Source organism: Centroberyx gerrardi, chromosome 12 (assembly GCF_048128805.1).
Source record: "Centroberyx gerrardi isolate f3 chromosome 12, fCenGer3.hap1.cur.20231027, whole genome shotgun sequence".
NCBI lineage: Eukaryota > Metazoa > Chordata > Actinopteri > Beryciformes > Berycidae > Centroberyx > Centroberyx gerrardi.
In genome coordinates this window covers 18224614-18239956 of record NC_136008.1, presented here as the reverse complement: position 1 = coordinate 18239956, position 15343 = coordinate 18224614, and the positions used below count along the sequence as shown (strand labels likewise).

Here is a 15343-nt window from a genome sequence, read left to right as displayed (position 1 = left end):
TCTTCTGTTCCCCAGTCATTTCACTGTGTTTTGGTGCAATGGGCCATGTCATAAAAATGTTAAATTGCACAATTTTCCATCTGCTTCAGTGCAGATTTGGGATTTTTCATTAGGGTGGGATTTATGGGTACTTTTCTATTCACTATAATAGATGTTTGCACAAAGAGGGAATGTTTAAGGATGACTGTATGTGACTGCCCCCCACTGCTGTTATATCCCTACAGAATGGTCAGTTACATAATCAGTGATGTGTGATGTGATGTTGATGTATGGTTCCTCCCTTAAAAGACTCTATATTCGTATATCTCACATCAATTTGATCCTAATTGAATTAATGTAAAAAATATTTTTTACATAAGGATACACCTTAGCATTAAACGGTGGGTAAACTCTATTCCGCCAAGGTGGGTAAACTGAGCCTGCATTTACCCTCCACTACATCCCTGTACATAATTCTACACCAAGCCATAGACATATCTAACAAGACAAATCTCGGATCGGGGGTTCCTTGCAACACAGTCTTATCAAATGGGGATCCGACATGAAAACATTTGGGGACCCCTGTGGTAGTGGACACGTAGGGCGCCGCTGTGGACCCCTCTCCCCCTGCCTGTCTGCCCTGCCAGCTTCAGCCATATTGGAAAACCTCAGGCTCCAGCAGCAGCAGCTCCAGCTCCAGCAGCAGCGTTGACTGGATGTAACGTTCCAGCTAACAGCTAGCGTCACTGCCTGGACACCGACAACCGGGCACGGCGCTGTTGTGGACAAAAACAGACTGGGAGAGGGAACCCCAAACGGACGAATACAGTCACATAACCCATTCTGATATTAACGGGATTATACATTACATAAAAAAAACGCGCTGGTTGGAAAAGGTGGCCGGTTACCGAGAGTAGGTGCGGCTGGTCTACGGAGCTAAAGAGGGTGAGTATTGAACGTTGATCATACTTGGGGGCGGATTGAGTGGGAATAGCCCACCGTTAGCTGAGCTAGCTTAGCATCAGGGGGGTAACAGACACAGACAATGGGGGTAACACCGTTGCAATACACGGGGTGTGTTTTTGGAGTTGATATCAAGCTTATGAGGTGATATCGGGGACTACATAATACGACAAACGGGTCATTTTGACAACGTGAAGTAATTTGTATTCCTAACAGACAGTGGTGCAGTGGCCGAAACCACCCCTGTCCCTCTCTCTAACGCCTAGTTAGGTGCAAAGGTCCAAGCCAAGGAGGATTTCTCTCCTGCACAGCAACGCTGTAGCAAAACATCTGTGTTTTGTTGAAATAATGTCAACGATAAGCCAAAAGACTTAACTTAGTGTTGCAAGCAACGATTTTGAAACAAAGGCGATCATTCCTTACTTATGCCTCTCAAATGTTTGGGTTGCCTGCTACCTTGTCAACCAAAATATTGTACAGTTGCTGTTGTAGTAGGCCCATTGAAATGTATTAATATTTCGAAGGAGGCCTAGCTTTAGGACTACAAATTATGCGTTTAGCGTACTCAGTAGGATTATACACTAATATGTGTTAATTGTAACGCTGAAATACTGTGCTAAACATCATAGCGCACAGCCTAGTGCCCAGCGGCACCATGGATGTGATTTGTCAGTTTTTTCTTCGGGGTTTCAGTGGTTTTGGACTCATAGCTCCCCTTTCATGTCTCATGGACATTCCTGATTTCTTGCCTTTCCCCACGTTGTTTCCTGCTTTTATGTGAGTGTTGTCCTGATCACATCCCTGCCAGACATCCAGGTCATACTGGCAGCAGTGGTTCTCAACTGGTGGGTCAGGACCCCAGAGTGTGGACTCGGATATTCTGGAGCAACTTTGAATATTTGGTGACAGCTTTAATAGACAAGGGCAAATTTAGTGCCTAATGCAAAACCAGCTGAGAACCTAATTCCAAGTATTGCGCAGGGCTACTGTGCTATAACTCTACAACTTTGTCAGGGTTGGTGTCAAATGACTTTCCATTCAGTCAGCTAAAAATATGACTTTTTCATTTGCTAATGATCACCCATTTCCAACTATTGCTGAAAAGGTTAGCTATTGGCAGCTTTTTTGATTGAATTATCAACATAATTAATTCCTGAACTGTTTGAATTAAAAGTAGACTGACGCAAGCCTTTTTCAGTTTAACTATTATTGGAAATCTAGTTCATATTTGCTAGATTGGATTTATAGTCAGTGTTATAGTCATGCCTTTTTGTGGTGTTGTACATAGGATTGCGGTCGGATATAAAAACCTAGCATACCAATAGATTTTTGAAAGTATCTCTCTTTTATAACAATATTCAGGTATTTTTCCACAAAGAAGCTTTCTCATCTCAAGTACATTTTTTAATAGAAATCCCAAATTGTGCACCATTTAGGTGTGCAAGAGATGAACTGGAGCGCTTGGAGAAGACCTAGAGGCTTTACTCCACAGTCGCCTTGTTTCCCTGTCTCTTCTTCTTACCTTCACCTGTCTGTTCTCCTTGCCTCCTCTCCATCACCTCCACTGATCTGAAGAGGCAGGGATGAGGAAAGCAACATGGAGGATGTTAGCTGGAATCCTGGTTACACCTGTCTGCTTTCAAGTTAGGGGAAGATAAATATGAGAGAAAGAGAGGAGTGGATGAAACAGGAGGGGCGGGGAGAAGAGATGGGAAGTGGAGGAGAAAGGAGAGGTTAGGAGGAGAGAAGGGAGCAGCTGTTTTGAAATGGGACTCGGCCCCCAGGTGTGTCAGTCAGAGAGGGTCAGTGGGAGGGTGTTTTCCCTCTCCTATAGCTGTGACAGCATACAACTAGGAAGTGGAGAGGCAGAAAAGGAACGTGTACAGCCGTCTGTGTTTAAGCAGAGGTTTAAACCTCTGTGTACCGACTGCCGACATGCAGTTCTGGGATTTCCTGGGCTGCACCAACGGAGGTATGTGTGTAGTCTCATTGATAGCTTGGTGAAAGTGTTCAGCTGTGACTGGATTGGTGTATGGGTGTTCTGTGCTACAGAGGTAGAGAGGGTCTGGCGGGCTGAGGGTTGGAAAGGAATTTGCGCTGCTCACCGCTGTACAAGCACTTGCATGTGAAAACCTCACAGACAGGTAGAGTGTGGAGCACAAACAAAGAAGCAGAAGTCTCTGATACAGCGTCAGCCTGCTCTGTTTTCCTTTGGTAGCTTGGATGGTCGGGCTCAGACAACAGAATTGACAATTGAATAAATGTCTGAAAAATGAAGTGTTTGTTTATATCTATTACACTGAAAGTTTTTGGATCTCACTCGCTAGTCTTGCTTCCATGCCGCATAGTGTGACTGTGTGCTGCTTGTCTATTTGTGGAATGTTTTTTTGACTTGCTCTACCTGCCATGTTTTGTTTCTGTGCCACGGTTGATACATTTTTTAAAGGTGGGATACAGCAACCACTGCTATTACTACTGTTATTACTGCTGCTGCTACTATTGCTACTATTACTGTCACGGCTATTCTGACTGTGACAATTACTGTCTCTACTATTGCTAGTTCCACCGAAATGCTGTCACACTTCATAGATAGGCACACTGACTATGGCAACGAAGGACAAAAAAATCTCAGCTGTAATTTAACAACCTACTTATCCACAGGCATCAGTTTGACAGCCGGTGAGAGGAGGATAGAATTTGTTGGCCTTTCAGCGTTGTTTTGAGGTTCTGTGTGCCCTGACCAATCACGCCTCAAACTCATCCTGTGCCTCAAAGACTATATTCACACAGGCACAAAAGGTCTGATTTTGAACTGTGCTTGTGGCCCACATCTGATCTTCTCATTGCTTTCTGAACAGAGAGAAACCACATGGAATCTGATCTTCCCCTTTTCAGGCAGTCATGACACGGTCGGACCTTTGCCACAGAGGGTTAAAAATCAGATATCTGTTCCCATGTAAATGCAGCCAAACAAAACCACAGCCTACAGCTATCAAATGTCACTTTTCTTGTCCACAGCAGGCCTACACTTGGGCCTACAATTGACAACCGAGGACAGAGTGTGCTAGTGAACAAGTCAAAAAACAAATAAGAAAAAGTCTGGCAATTGATACTTTAACTGAAATTCAAATCTTCTAAGTGGTGAACAGTTTGTGTGTTTTCATTTTCTTATGAAGAACCAGAACATTCAACCATGAATCCAGCTTTAGCTTTTTTTAACGGGCCCACACATGAGTCTGTGCTTGATAGTAGAATACAGATGGTGCTCAGACCAATGGAAACGAATACGTTGTGTGTGAGTGAGTGAGTGAGTGTGTGTCTGTCTGTCTGTCTAATAGTGGTATGTGAAATGACACATAGCCCCTTCATCTATAAAGGATGTATGAAAACAAAATTACTCTCTCTTATGATCTTAGTTAAACTATGTTGTCTCGTGTCTCGTCTCAGTTGTGGTTGCTTTATTGCACTGTATTGAATTCCGGGACAGTTCTACCTCCAACACCCATCCTGTGCCCCGGGCCATGTTTTCTGGTATCTGAGTGATAGCTATAGCTCAGATACCTGATGGGTTGTGTCAGAGCCAGTATAGCTAATAGCAGAATACATGGCAGATACAGCTCATACTACCAAACAGATTTTTATAAGCTACATGACGCATTTACATTTACATTTCAGGAGAGACATGAGTTGAGAAGAGAAGAGATAAGCAAACTCATTCTTGAGCAAATGTGTGCCTGTGTTCAACTGCTGTTGCCCTATTTGTTGTTGTCCCACTTGATACATCTTCTGTCTGCATTGGGATTTTCATGTTCAGTGGAAATAGGCTCCATGACATCAGCAGAATCAGACCTGATGTATCTAATGAACAGTTCACTGGAATAATGAATTAAAAAATATTTTTGTGCCCTACAAAATTGTTCTGGGCACCTACATTTACAACAGAAATTACGGTGTATAGGCTAATCCAACAAATTTGACCGACCAGCATCCAGTACTTTAATCAGCTTACTTGATGTGTCTTTTTTAAAAATAACATGGCAAATGTAACTTTGTAACTTCGCCAAAATATGTTAGTGACCCAATTTTTTAATCTCATTTTGACCCACCTTTGTGTCTTGACCCAAAATTTGGAAAACACTGTTGTAGCTTGTTTGGTGGGGCCACAAGCATGATGTGGGCTGTGATGTTTTGGGACAGTGCAGCACCAGGCTATTCAGGCTGACCAGTGAAAGTGAAGACTGAACATCTGCTCCTGTTGTGGTGTTGCCAGTCATTCCCTATTTGCATCCATAGCTCACTGTTTTGCTTAACTTTCCCTGAGTCAACATACACTATGGCTGCATGAGGCAAACTATCATACTGATTGATATATTGTTTTGCCGGGTACTGTGATTATAATATAACTTTTCAAAGTCAAGCTTTCATTTTTTTCTAGTTTCCTTTTAGGTGGTCTTTTAAATATCTTTCAGTAGCCCCACTACAGTGGTATATATTGCGAATGCATTTACCTTCTACGTGAGTTTATGTTGGCTGACACTGTCCATTGGACTTCCCACTACTGACCAACCTCCTTGTATCACAGTGTTTCTGAATGTGAGTAAGGCATGTCCACCAGATATTTTTGCACATTATATCTCACTCACTGATTGCATTATTGTAGAAATGTATCTGAAAATGGTGGAGAAGTAGATATTTCATGTCAAATGACAGCAGCAGCCAGACCAGAGCAAAGTAGCAGTCAAATAAAAACATGAGCAGCACTGGATTCATTTTTGCTTTTGAGTAATGTTTACTCAAGAGGTTGTTTGGCGAAAAGTCAAGTGCACCTGAAGTGCTTTGAAACTCGGTTCAGATATATTAATCCAGGGCTGGGCAGCTCCAGCTGTGAAGTGTTGTGTCACTGTTGTTTGGATGATGGCCTTTTGTCCCTCGTTCTGATTTATCATGACCTGGGAAACCTTTCAGTTTGAAAGCCTCACAAAAACTGTGTATCCACAATCATGTCATTGGTTCTTTTGTTTTAACAACTGACACTCTTATGTAGGCTATGTAGAATATGTTGAAAGCAATTCATACGTCTGAAAACGTATTGCAAAACCTAAACCAATATGTGGGTGTCCACAGGAAAAAAGTTTTTTTTTCTCAGTTCCTGAAAGAGTTTTGGGACATGCAAGGGTTCTGCAGGAGATGCGGAGGTTTGGATTAATATATTTGAGAATGTCTGAATGTTAACTGTGGTGCGGTGCACTGCACACTGAGACAGAGCCATAAAACGCCTTGTTAAAAAGGCTTGTTTGTGTAAAACACTGTCAGTTTGAAAACTGAAACTGTAAATCTGTGTGGATTTTTAGGAAGGGAGTGAGAGACAGAAAGAGAGAGGGGGGGATAGGGGGAATAGAAAGGGGGGGGGGGGGGGGTGCACACAGTAGTCTTGTCTGGTAAAACCATTGACTTCATGTAAAACCAGAAAGTAATTACTCTTCCAATGAAATGGGTAATGTGAGAACAGCATTGATGTGTAACAACTTGTGTGCTCAACATCAAATGAAGTAGTGATGAAGTAGTGATGGCCAGCTGACAATTATTTTTAGCATCAAGTGATTGATCTGATTCAATTAGGCTATCTTATTAGCTACATCGTTTACATGGACAAACTAATCTTCCCTCTGAAAACAGCTGAAAAAAATATGAAAAATGAAGTCCAAAATCAGAGTTGAGGTAGCCTACTATTCAGGAAATCATACACATTTTTCAATAAACACAAAACAAATGCCCTATACCTGACATATTACCTAGTCTATAATTAGGTTGGCACTATAAAATGATTTGGACTACATCATTGCCAGTCACTTAAGAAACATGTCAGCAGCTGAATCTCTTCCACCACGGCACCAGTGATAAGAGAGGCAGGAATTCACCTCAGCTGACTGTCAGCCTGACAGAGAGACAATACACTCCAGATAGATCGCTTAACACAACACAATACTCATTGCATTGGCAACTTTGAGTGGAAAATCAGCACTACATTTTGACAAGTTGAAACGTTACAATTGAACTCAGATCGGTTGCCAGAGACTAACAGGGCTGCTGAAGACTTCTGCTATCTTAGCTGCCTACAATACAATCTCAGGCTCTCTCAGTACAGCCATAACTTTCACTGACACAAGCATACATCTTTTCTAGCTGATATATGTGGAACACAAGTCAAAGCAGTGGGTAAATATGTATATTTCTACAGTGAAAACAAGTGATATTCCCTGTAAACATAACCCAAATACGATTTGATTGCAGATCCGTGTTCTTTTTAAATTGCCACAGAAAAAAATCAGCTTACTACCACAGGCCTTTCAGACATGCGCAGCTCAACAAGGACCCTTGAAAATATTACAGTCTCTTAGCGACAAACGCAGATGTAGGCTAGATGTTTTCCTTCTGGCAAGCATAAAATGAGTATGAGGAAACCCGCTTTGAATAGCGTAGCGTTACATAGGCTATTATATTTAGAATTCTATGAATTTTCTAAATGTTTTACTTGGAGTTTGTATTTTTAAATCTTTATGGCTTTAATGATGTAATATATTATTTTGATGTATCAAACATTTGTCTAGGTGAGGAGATATTTATTGTACATTGATTGTAATTATGGTGGTAGTCCATTAAGCACGATTTCATCATTCATGCTAACAAATTAACATGCGGCATTTACTTGATCGCATTGATTTATTTAGTTTGATTACTCCAATATTATGTTGTATAAAAATATTTTTAGTTGAATCAGGGCTTTATCAAAATTGAGAGCTAACGGGCTATACAGTTGTCAGCATGCACACTTGAGGGATGTTATACACTTTAACTATAAAGGATTTATATCGCTTAATGCTGAGAAATACACAGTTCAACATGAAATTATGAAAATCCTACAGTGTCTTACCAACATCAGCACACATAGATGCTTGTCCTTCTGGCAAACATACAAATAAATAAACAAAACAAAGCAGAATTGATATGGCTTTAAATGCTGTACAGCGTGACTTCTCGTTCCTAACTGTTGACAATTGGGTTGAATAGGAAGTGCATCTAATGCATAAATAATAAATGCATAAATAAATGCAATTTTGAAGTGATTTCAGTTGGAGAGCATGATGCTAATGTGGTATTTACATAGAGCCAACAGATAACCACATTTTCTACCAGTTAGGCAATTATGAATGATTCATTCATTATTTTTGTTGGCTGAATATTCACATAGTTGTTGAGAGTAGACAAGCATTAGTTGATTCTGGAAAACTGACTTCAAGAGACGTCTCTCTTCTTTAGAGGTCTTGTCAAAGCCAGATGTGAAAAGCAGCATTTTTTTGCTAGTGTGTATCGGACCTTCCTCTGCCTGTCCCTCTGTCTCTCTGCAGTACTCCCATTACTACAACTCCACTCTCATAAGTAGCTGCCACTCACAGGACAGCTACTTTATTAATGCTCTAGCTGCTGCGGACATGGTAGCTCTATCCCCCTCTCTTATATTCTACTCTGTTCTGTTCCGCTCTATTCCATTATGTCCTCTATTCTATTCTATTCTATTCTATTCCTTTCCCTTATTCTGAAAGGCTGATCAGTTCAGAGGATCCTCAGAAGATTGTGTTGTTGTTGTCTTGGTGTCAGAATGGAGTTGTGCAATTCCATTAGCAGCATAGTGTCAACTGTAGCATAGCTTCTGTGGTTTACAGCCAGAGGCAATAGTTTTCTACTCTGAGTGGGAGACAGAAAGAAAAGGCTGCGAGCGCGAGAGGAAAAAAAAAAAAGCGAGAGAGTAGGAGGGAGAAGCTCTGTGCAGTGTGTACCCATGTGAAAAATGTATCAAACGGCTCTAGTGAGAGATGTTTTAGTAGTGTTTATAATAACAGACTCTAGTTTGGAGTCATTATCTGTGGATGTGAAAGATTAAAGTTGGATATAAAGCCAGGTCATTTCTGTTGACACTGGAAAAATACCTCTTTGGCTAGTTTGAAACCATGTGTGAAAAGGCCCATCTTGTTAACAAAATATGTAAGTGTAGTGATGTGCTTATTTTAATACTTTTGCTTGCTGTATTGTGGGACATTTGAATAAAAATGTCTAAACTAAAGGCAGATGCACGGGGGGAGCAAGAGGGCAGAAAATGTACTCGAAAAGACATTGCACAACATTCACAGCTCAGATTTACAGATGTATTGAACATCATGCAGTAATGTTTTTGTCACTTGCCAGGCCATTGGAAATGGGAGTATGTTCTAAACTGGCCGGTGTAGTTAAATAAAGGTTAAATAAAGAATGAATAAATAAAATGTTTTAGTAGACAAAGCTGCCTTCATAAGGGTGTCTACTTGTCACATGGACCACATCCTTTGTTTGGACAATTTATTTACTTGTTTGTTTGTTCGTTTCAGTGCATTCCCTTTCCATTGTGATAATAACGGATGTTGTTGTAGCTACTCCTGACATTAATTAATTTCAACTGGTAGGGTTTAGGGCTTCTCCTGTTAGGTTTATTCTGCATGTTTCGCATCTACCTCAGTTTAGTTAACAATTACCTTTGTCTCCGTTGTCAAGTCGATGTCAGGTTTTCGTCAGACTCTCCACACTGGACACATCTTTTCAAGTCAGACTGCGCCCTTGTCCGTCTAGCAGGTGATGTCTGTCTCATATAAGCAGATGAGGAAAAAAGGCATGTGTGTTGTTTACAAGTAACAGTGACAGACAATAAAGTGATGTGCACCTCTTAAGCGCAGCGTTAGAGATCGATTTAGATCAGTTTCTATACATTGACCAACTTTGTATTTTGTGGCGGGCCCCGTGCTGATATTGTGGCAGTGCGTCACAGCTGAGCCTATGTATGGAAAACACTGCAGTGACCTTCTCTGTTGCCTCTTGCTGGAAGCATTGCCAATCTTGCACAAAAATTACCTTCATCACTAGTGTAACAAGTGTCAGAGAGAGAGAGTGAGAGAGAGAATAATGCTGCTTGTAGCCAAGGTTTTGGACAAAATGCTGCCAGGAACAAATTGGATTATGTGATTAGGGGAAATTATGTGAATTGGCAGAACACACCCTGAGCAGGAGTGAATCCGTCCAAGTGAAATATAGGAGTCAAAGTAATAACCTAAATAATAACTTCATAACCTACACAGTTATCTTTATATGGCAGTCTTTGTCTGTGTAAGACAGTTTGGCCGTTGTCTTGGCAGCCATATTAGCACCCCAGTCCTGCTCCATGGTTGTTGCTAAGTAACTGGTGTCAGCTTATCTTTAGAATGTTGGACATTTCATATTGCTAATTCTTATATAGTTTTGCATGATAATGCAAAAAAGAATGACAGGAAAGAAGGGAAAGAGAGGAGATGAAATGTGACTGAGGTTATGAGACAGACTTTAGAGGTGAATGAGGCCAGTGGTTGAAGCTATTACAGCATGACAGAGCAGCGATATTCTGCCGACTCATGATTCCTGCCTTGCTCTAGCTGTTTGGAATGTAGCCCATATTAAAACCTCCTGATTCGTCAGAGCTGCTGCAGACTCACTGGATGGTCTGTCCTGGTAAACATATAGCCTAACCCCCCTAGATGTGCTCAATGCGATTGGAGATTGACTCTTGTCAGTCAAGTAGGGTTTGTAATCAGTGTGATTGGGCAGTTGGTTTTGCCAAGTACTAAAACCCCTATTTGTCTGTCAGTTGAACAAGGTGTCCTAAGCAGCACTGTGAATGTAATCGCACAGTTGACTGGATACACACACACACAAACAGGTGGGGTTTGGCTGTTGCCATGTCACTCAAACATTCTCTTAATACCTTCTTGAAGAGCAGGGGTTTAGTAAACAGAGAGAGGAAGAGGGAAATGGAAACAAAGGCAGGGTCAGAATCAGCAGTCTACACCTGCTCAGTGCTCCTAACTTCAGCCACTGCAAACTGCTGATGTTTTGTTATTATGTTGTCATTCCTGGATGAATCGGTATTCAGTGTTTCTCCTGCGTAGGGAATCAATTTGTCGCCGGAGCTTTTTCCTTTAGCACCAAAGTTAAAATATGAGTACCTGACAAACAGATCTAGTAGTCCCTAGTGATGGCTGGCTACTTTGTCACTAGATTTAGCTACTTTTCTGATTGTGTTTTTATTTCTGAAAAGTGACAAGTGACAAATGAGGGGAAAATGTGTTGACAACCGGTCTGCAGGTCCTGAAAAAGTCTGAACATATTTTTGACTACCCATATTCATTCCTTGAATAATGTTAAGTACAGTCTTAAAACTGATAAAACTGACCTATCGATTCTCAGATCTTCCTTCCATATGGAATGCTTGGTCAATAGAAAGCAGTTATTGTTTTTGGTTTTTGAAGATCCTCAATCAATTGATATCACGGTATGGCTGCCATGCTGAGCTCTATAAAAATGAGTTGTACCTCTGAAATCACTGAGGCCTCAGTAGTTCCAGGTAATGTGTCAGGACTTGCATGTATTGGTGTTGTATGTAAAGGTGTTTGCTGGCATAGGGGGAGGGAGTGTCTTTCAATAGAGGCCACATTTATAGTTTGTTTTATGTTTTTTAACTGTGTGGCTTCAACTGTTGTTTTGGACACTGCAGGCGTGCAATACAAATTTCTGTGTGATTTGACAATTAAGGTCATGGACAATTACGTACAAAAAGTGTTACATTTCTCGTTTTGGCACCCTTTGATGCCATGTCTTGATCCATAAAACAAAGATGCGGTCTGTGAAAATTTCACAATAGCAGTTATATGCATCAATTAATCATAGTAATATTTTGTTTTTGCTCTTTCCCTCTCTCCCTTTTTCTCCTCCAGATATTTCCAGAATATCATACTACGCTGGTGAGTAACATTTTTAAGACATGTCCTCCCTGTAATTGAGAGAAATCTTCAATAAAGTAATCTTATTACAGGTGTGCATTGAAGTAGCTGTCAACCAGTGGTGGTCCCTCAACATCTTTAATGTGGTGGCCATGGTTACTTAGACCATTATGTTTTTCTGGGTTGCCACATAATTTGTGTGCGTCTCTGTCCATGTGTGTGTGTGCATGCAAATGCACGAGTCTGATTTTCATTTCAAGACCTTTTTTGCACTCTGACTTAATTTGTCTTTGTGTCAGTCTCAGGTTTGTCTGATATTTTTGTACCAAATGTCTCATTTTTCTGTCTGAGAGCAATGCAAATAATGTTAACCACTTAAATCAAAATCACACAATGCACCCTAACTGTTCTGTGTAATGTGTAATGTTCTGTGTATGCTGAACAATATTGCTTAAATTTGGGAGATTTGCCCACTATTTTGTTCTTCAGTAAGATGCGACTTGCTCTGGTCTTGGTCTTGAGTTGGACCATCAGTACTGGTCTTGCTATGTCTTGGAATGGAAAAAGATAGACCTAAATACATTCAGAGGCATAGATAGACATTTTTTGGCTCCATGTTAGCTCCACAATCCTTCACCATGGCTGTTGCTAGGCACCTGTTGATCCTGCCAGCTGATCTTTAGAATGTTTCACCAAGGTGATGTTATGGAGGATGCTGATGCATATATGCAGCCAGGAATTAGTAGCTGCACAGAAGGGCAGCAACATAATTTTCATTTCTTGCCAAGTTACTCATTTTAAAAAAAATGCTAGATATTTGAAAATCAGTGATAAAAAATATTTTTATATATATAATATATAATAGTTTGGAACAAAGTCTCCAGGGAGTCTGAGGTTAAGGTTAGGGTTAAGTGGAAAATTGTGATGAGTTGTGGCTTTGTAGCTTGCCTAGAAAGTGACAGCAGCATGGCACCCAGAGTACAGGCTGGCCAAACTCTGTCCATCTATGGCCAACAGCAGCCCTGCAGATACTATAATTCACAGTGCTGCTGATAGGGATCAGAGCTCATTTTTTAGTGGAGAGCATTCTGAGCCTAACATCCAGCCTCTGCAACTCTGTTAAGGCAGAATTTATGTCACACAGGAGTTTAAAATGGCGATAAGACTTGATGAAAAAAATGTGTTGAAAACACAGTCTGGCCTGGAGTGATGGCTAGCAACCGGGCGATAACCCTTGTAAATAAGCACTGGCTATGCTCTGAAATCTTAGAAAACAATGGAAACTTATATGCTACTAGTTCAACTTCTGCTTTGATACGTCAGTGGGATTGTAGGCTCAATGCTGTTCTGCGCTCTGAAGCTTTGGTATGTTCCAGGAACAGGTGAAATATGTTTCGGGAGAAAGAGGAGGGAAAGCAGAGAGTGAGGACAGAGGGCAGTAGAGACCTGCTGTGGCCTCTGGCGAGAGGGAGGGAGGGAAGGAGGAGGGATAATTGGAAGAGAGAGAGAGGAGGAGGAGGAAAGGAGGAGGGATAAGGGATGGAAAGCGAGAGGGAAACGAGTGTTGTAAGGGGAGGAAGGGGGGGTCAAAGGGTGGAATTTGTTTTCTCAGTGGCTGATCCTGGTCAAACCTGGTGTGTGTGTGTGTGTGTGTGTGTGTGTGTGTGTGTGTGTGTGTATCCATGTGAGTGGCTGCACTTGCCTGCTTGTTAAATAAAGTTAGAGAGCTGAACGAGAGTTAGCATATTAATAAGCACTGTCCAATCAGCTCGCTTAATCTCCACTGCATCAAGTCTCAATTACAATCTCTCTTTCTCTCCTTCCTCCCTTTCTCTCTCTCCTCTGTCCCACACAAACACACAGGCACACACACACACCCACACACACACAGAACCCTCCCCTCTCGCTCTCTGCCTTAGTTAGTGAGCTGGGCAGGTTTTTCGCAACGTGGTCACAGCAGCCTATACTGAAAACACAGCAGAGGAGAAACACTTGGCTCACACACGCACACACACACACACACGATCTTGCGCACACCCTCCCTCCCTTGCTGACACTCACATCCTCTTTCACTTTCTCGCACACACTCGCACACGCGCTCTATACCACTCTCGCGCGCACACATTCTCCCTCTCTCTCGCTTACACACGTACTCTCTCTCACTCTACAGTCTATTTGGCGCACTCATTTCGACTGCTAAAGGATTGCGTTGGGCAGAGTGTGTGTGTGTGTGTGTGTTTGCGTCGGCAGCCAGCATGAGAGAATGAGAGACGGCTGTTGTGATCTCGATGCTCTTCTGCTGCTACAGAAGAAAGCCTTCAGAAGCCAGACAGACCGACACACAGCTGACTGACTTCCAAACGGAATTACTGCATCAATACTTTTTTCCACCCACTACTGCAACATCATTTTTATCTTCTCAGTCCTTCTCCCTTTCCTCTTTGCTTCACATCTTTCTCTCTTTCTGCCTCTCTCTCTAGATCTCTGTCTCTCTCTCTCTCTCTCTCTCTCTCTCTCTCTCTCTGACATCAGACACCTGCTTTGACCTGGTTAGCTCCTACAGGCAGAGAGCATTGTGGGAAAGCTCTGAAGGATGTGAAGCTGAGCTTCTCCCCTGGGTCTCTCCTCTTTCTTTCCTTCCTTCCTCATTCCTCTCTCCTCATCTCTCCTTCTCTTTCCCCTGTCATCCATTCCCGCTCTTGTTCGTTTGTTCTTTCTTTTTCTTTCTTTCTTTCTTTCTTTCTTTCTTTCCTTCTTTCTTTCTTTCTCTTCATCCCGCTCCTTCCCTCATTCATGTCTCCTCCTTTACTCATCCCTCTCCTCTTTCTTCCTCTTATCTCTTTGTCCTTTCCTCCATGTCTTCCCTCTCTCCTCCTACCCTCCTACTTCAGTGGCTCTCATCTATCTCTCTCCCTCACTGTGCTCCATTTCTCTACGCCCCTCGTCGTCCTACATTCTCATCTCTTTCTTCCCTGATGCTAGTTTCTCTCCTCTTCTTTCTCTCATCCTTCCTACTGTCTCCTTTGGACAACATTGTGGAATTACAGAACGGAACTACTATCCTTCCCTGGATTTCAGTCTTTACATGTTAAAACGGCGCTTTGATTTATTAGAATGGACTTTAAACTTTATCACTGAAAGCTGTCAGTGTTATTTTGTAATGTGGATATTGCATATTGAATGCCAGACCTCGTGACTTTTGATTTATTGCTGCAAGCCAACGTTCCTCTGGCGTAACCTTGCATCCCTTGTTCTTTGAACTTCACATCAAGGATTGATTAATTGGATCATCAGCTCCTGGCTGAAGACCTAAATTTAATATTTTGTGAGGATTTGCTGGGCAGCATGGTGGCCTAATGGTTAGAGAGATTGCTCTTCAACTGCAGGACCCAGGTTCAAGCCCCTGTGTTGGGAAGCTTCCGGCCTGCTGACGTGTCCTTGAGCAAGACACTGAATCCCCACCACCACCAGGGACTCTGCATGTAGCTGACCCTGTGCTCTGACCTCCTTGGAGGGGCGTGAGCAAAAAGAGAACTTCCTTAGGGGGATCAATGAAGTATCACGTG

The 15343-nt window shown here is 41.9% G+C and overlaps 1 protein-coding gene across 2 annotated transcripts in view; it reads left to right on the top strand.

Annotated features, from left to right (window-relative positions):
* Window positions 1-784: 784 nt before the first annotated feature.
* Window positions 785-15343, top strand: part of LOC139923413 (focal adhesion kinase 1-like) — a 76198-nt gene continuing 61639 nt past the window's right edge. For both annotated transcript variants that reach the window (XM_078287180.1, XM_078287178.1), the window contains exons 1-2: window positions 785-924; window positions 11772-11798. The gene's annotated coding sequence lies outside the window, so the exon portion shown is untranslated. The remainder of the gene's footprint in view (window positions 925-11771; window positions 11799-15343) is intronic.